Source organism: Physeter macrocephalus, chromosome 20, assembly GCF_002837175.3.
Source record: "Physeter macrocephalus isolate SW-GA chromosome 20, ASM283717v5, whole genome shotgun sequence".
NCBI lineage: Eukaryota > Metazoa > Chordata > Mammalia > Artiodactyla > Physeteridae > Physeter > Physeter macrocephalus.
Window position 1 is genome coordinate 81,900,994 of NC_041233.1, and position 5,000 is coordinate 81,905,993.

The 5,000-nt window shown below is 60.7% G+C and overlaps 1 protein-coding gene across 14 annotated transcripts in view; it reads right to left on the reverse strand.

The window, feature by feature from the left end:
* EBF3 (EBF transcription factor 3) overlaps nucleotides 1-5,000 on the reverse strand; it is a 117,485-nt gene that overhangs the window by 24,077 nt on the left and 88,408 nt on the right. The gene's annotated exons all lie outside the window — the stretch shown is intronic.

Consider the following 5,000-nt stretch of genomic DNA (forward strand, 5'->3'; position numbering starts at 1 on the left):
GGAGGGGGGGGAGGGGGTGGTGGGTGGGGGTGGGGGGGGGGGGGGGGGGCGGGGGGGGGGGCGGGGGGGGGGGGGGGCGGAGGGGGGGGGGGGGGGGGGGGGGGGGGGGGGGGGGGGGGGGGCGGGGCACGCCCTCCCTTCCTCTGCGGCCCTAAGGAGCCCCGCCAATGACCCCAAAGATGACCAGCTGGTCTCCACGCCCAGAGGTGGCCTGAGCTCAGCATGTTCTCCCACATAACTAACCTCACGTGCGAGCGAGGCTGTCTATCCTCCAGGGGACGGCGGATTTCCACCGACACCATCCAACCGGCGAGCTGGGGCCAGTGGAAGCCCTGCGCCTGCGGTGCGCCCGCGGCAGCCGGGAACGCACAGGTGGCAGCCGGAGCCGCCGGGCCTCGCTGAGTCTGTGACTCCTGGACTCGGAACTCGGAGTCAAAGTATCTCCGCCGTGTCCGTCTCCGTGGTTAAGAACTTAGAATCGAAATAATCGGTTGGTTTACATCGAAGGGGAAGGCATTAGCGTTTAGTTTGGCGAAGTAGAAACAGTATGATTTGTGGAAGGCAATTAGGAATCATTTGCTCCGTGGATACAGGTAATTTGTTTGAAGAGCGCTGGCCTGGGAGAGAGCTAGCTGGAGCCGGCTGTGGTCGAGGGCGCCATTGACTCTACCGTGTGTCACCGTGCTGTTGACAGAATCACATCTGAACACTCACAAAAGAGCTTTAAAACACTTCAGGAACGCCAGCGCCCTTCAAGGGGTGAGGCGAAGTGTGGGTTAGGTGGCAGAAGGCTGCGAGAGGACGTGGTGGCCCCGGGCGAGCCAACAGACCCCACCCCCTGGTGCCGGGACAGCTCCCGAGGACAGGGCGGTCACCTCCTTGACATGTCGCCGGTTTTAAGGCACAACGGGATTTTAAAAAACCAACAAACCAACAAACCATAAACACTGTATCGGGAAGAACACAAACTGTTAGCAGCTACTGGTTGAGTGATGATTTCACGACTGAAACTAAATGCACGTCTTTGTGCAGAAAATGACCATTTTTATGTCCCCATGTAGTCAACGCTTTGCAGACCTAAGACCGGCCCAAGCTCTGTGCGTGCCGCTCTGGCCCTGGACACCGTCGCTGCCAGCATCTTGTTTAGTAACTGGGTTGGCTGGGCCCGTGGCAGACAGCGTGTTGATTCCTGGTAACTGGTGATAATTCCTTTAATTGCGCAAAAGAAATCTCTAAACTGAGGGTGGGTCACCCACACATTTGGGTACAAGCGGTCAACAGGAAGAGCCCCGCGGCTGCGTCCCGGCGTCCCGCGGAGCCACGCTGGGACTCAGGCCACCACCAAGCAGCTCCAGCTTTTTTGTGTGTTAGGAAAACCCTTCTGCCAAATGGACGTGTTAGGAAATGGGGGACACTCGCATCTGTGCACGAACACCTCACACTTGGAACGTGTGTCTGTAAAAGCAGTTTTCGCTCAAACCATTTCAATTAGAAGCATACAAATTCCAGTCTGTCTTAATCAAGTAACACCGCAATGCTTACATTCTAATTAAAAAATAATTTCTTTTATTGCTCTTAACAATTTGATGTCTTTCTACTGGTGAAATGACGAATGTGAAACTGTTCAACCTGCCCAGACCGCCGAGTTCCTCAGGTAGGATATTCCGGGACTATTTTAATTATTATTAAACAAGCAAATGATACACTATTAGACAAATATTAAAACAAGCATTACACTCAGTTATTAATTTGCACTGTTCACGTTTAAATGCAGCAAATATCTCATTAATTTAATTTTAGGTGCCCACCCGTTTATATTGCATTTTACAGTCTAGAAGGCAATTTACTATTAACTGGCAATTACATACAGAGTGATTGTTAATTCTGCTCCTAAGTGCTAGCCGCTTGAAAATTGTTCTCTCTCTAATTTTTGACCTTCTTACAACAGGGGTGAGGCACGCTGGGAATACAAAGGACTAGTACGGAAGAGCCGGACATGTCATTGTGACTCATTCTTTTAATTCACCGCGCTAATCAACTGCACTGCCACTGCTTCCCAAGGTAATTGTGTCTTTATAGTAGTTGAAAGCAGCAGGCAAAGGGGCCTGGATGGATGGGCTTGGCCTGACCCCCCCCACCTACGCCCACTCTGGGTTGACTAATCGGGTCTGGTTCTGAAGAATCTGGTGCTTCTCAGATGGCTGTAAACAGATCACTTAGGCCTTTGCCTTTGGCTGCGGGCGGCGGGGAGGGGGCCCTCCTCAGCGCTCTGGTTCCTCATCCCCAGGCCTGGCGGCCTCGCCCCGAGGGTTCAGTGTGACGGTGTCCGCGCAGCCTCCAGGCCCGGGGATGCTGATGGGAGCCAGATGCCCAGGGGACGGGGCCCTCCCCGCAGGGGCTGCGCCCGTGTCCTGCCTCCAGAAGGGCTGGCTCAGCTTTCAGAGGGAGAGCAATTCCCAATGATTGCTTCTCTGTCCCATCAATTTCAGGGCAATGCAAATCAGACAGAAGCTTCCAGGTCAGACAGGTTATGACCCCACCTTTCCTCTGCTCCCTGGGAGTGTAGGCCCCCGTATCCCTTACGTGCGTTTGAAATGTATATTCCCGTTAATGATGGGGGTGTGGGGGAAGGCTGTAAATTAGCCCCCGCGGAGAGGCCAAGCTCACTGAATGGCTTCATTGAAAGGCCCGTTCGTGGGAGAACTCCTGATGGAGGAAACCCCATAGCCTTGGGCAGCCGGGACCCTGAACCTGGGGTCCGAGAAGCCCCATCAGCAGGGAGGGGTCACGGCGTCGGGACGCGGGTGTCACTGGAACAGACTCGGGGACGCCCGCCGCCCTGCGGGCACGAGGCCTCCGGCCAAGGAAAGCGTCCCGCCCGGCCGAGGGCAGCGGGCTGCAGAGAGCGCTGCCCCACCGCGGCCCCAGAGAGGCAGGCCCTCGGCCACGGGACACCCGCTGGCGGTGGCGGGCGGCCCTCCGCCCTCGCGCCTTCCCCTCCAGCCGCACCCGCGTCCGCCGCGATGCTCCGCATGGGGCCCTTTCCTGCCACGCGGGCCACCATCGTCGGTGGCCAACGGTGGGGTGAAGAACCAGACCTTCCTGCTACTGTGTCTCCTCTCAAAAAAGAGTCGCTGCTCCTGACGGCAGCCCGCCGACCTCAGCACCAAAAGCCCGCGGGTCAAGAACGCGATGTCAGGAGCAGGGCCGGAGGCACCCGCGGGGGAGCGGCCAGGAGGCCAGAGGGGCTGACGGGGACAGCCGACTCCCCGTCTGTTTGGGGCAGAGCCGTGGGTCCCACCACGTACGGACGCGCTCACCGGGTGCCTGACCCAACCTGGCGCCCACGGGGCACGCGGCAGCGTGGAGCCCACACGTGGTCTGGCTCCCAGCCGCCCAGCTCATAAACGTCCCCTCCTCCAAGGAACCCAGACCCAACGGGAGCCCGGGTCACACACGGCGCCGAGGAGAAAGCGGGACTCGGGGGTTCCCCCAGGTCCCTGGGCCACACCGGGCGGAGCCAAGCGGGGCGCCCAGGACCCCACGGCCTGAGTTCACAGCCAGAGCCGGACGGGCGCCCACAGGCCGTCAGGGGCCCTGCAGAGATGGCCCAGCGCTGCGGGGAGCCTGGCCCCCACCTCCCGGGACCTGGCGGCCACGGTGGCCGCGGGTACAAGCGCTCACAAGCGCCCCGACTTCATAACCCGCTTCTGCGCGGCTGTATTTAACACATGGAGGCCTCACCAGCTCGGGGCGCCGCCCTCCCTCCATCTCGCCTCCCGGGCTCACCAGGAGGCCCGGAGCACCTCCCACGGGAGGAAACGGGCCCTGGCATGGGGCAGGGAACCTCTCTCCCCTCCTGACCACCTGAGGGCCGCTGGGGGCTGGAGAGGAGGCGGCCTACCCCCATCAAGGACCCCGGTGTCACCGGCAGCCCTGGCTGCTGAGGGTGTGGGTGCCTCTGGGGACAGCAGCCCTGGCTCTCTGCAAGGACCCAAGCCAGGCACGGCCTGGGAGTGACACGGAGCCCGTTGGAGAGTGGTCACTGGAAAACTTTACATTTTGCATTCACGCTTCCTGAAGGGGGTGAGTGAGTCACTCCTCCTCCCTCTCCCAGCCCCAAAGAGGAAGGGACCTCGTCTCCACCTTGTCACCCGCCCACTGGACAGAGGAGAGGCCTACGACCGAGGGGGAGGCCAGAACTGCCCGGGCATCCTGCAGCAGGTGACGGCACGTGGACAGAGCCCCCGGCTCCCAGCCAGGCTCCCGCACGGACCTCCCCTGCCGCCCTGGCCACGTGAGCACGTGGAGGCCACGCTGTCCCAGAACGAGCCCTCGTCCCCTCTGCCCTCGTGGGGCTCAGCAGGTGCCGGCCACCCCCAGAAACACGCCTCAGAGGTTACAGCTTCTGCAGGTGGCAGGACTAGAGGTCCCAGTGCGGACAAGCCGTATGGTTATTTATGGCCTTTCTCAGTAGCAACCTCAGATGCATGGTGTTCTCCAAGCAGCCTGTGGGCAAAGCACTGCAGCAGACGACTTTCAGATAACAAACGTGGGACCTCAGAGGTGACCCTTTCTGGTGACGTCAGTGTGTCCGAGACCCTCCCAGAATACGGACCCCCTTGAAGCAGCAGTGCGGTGTGGGGTGTGAGGCCCCAGGCCCGGGGCAGAGACGGGCTCCTGTTTACAGGGTGCGTGTGACCTCGGGTACGCAGCCTAACCTCTGGGCCCTCGCGGGGCAGCCACCCGATGGAAGCAGGGCAACTGTGGTTACTGACAGCGCCCACCACCTTGCTTTGCAGGCGAGAAGGGAAGCTCCACGGATGGCGGCAGGGGCCCAGGTCACCTGGCCCGAGCTGGCTGCACCGGTCCTTAGTGTCACACCATGTGGAAGAGGATGCAGAAACTGCCCCCGACTGCACCAACCGGTGGGCCACGGGGGACCGCCCGTCCTCACTGCAGAACCCATGCAGGGGGCCCCCGGGGGCCGAGAGGCCCTC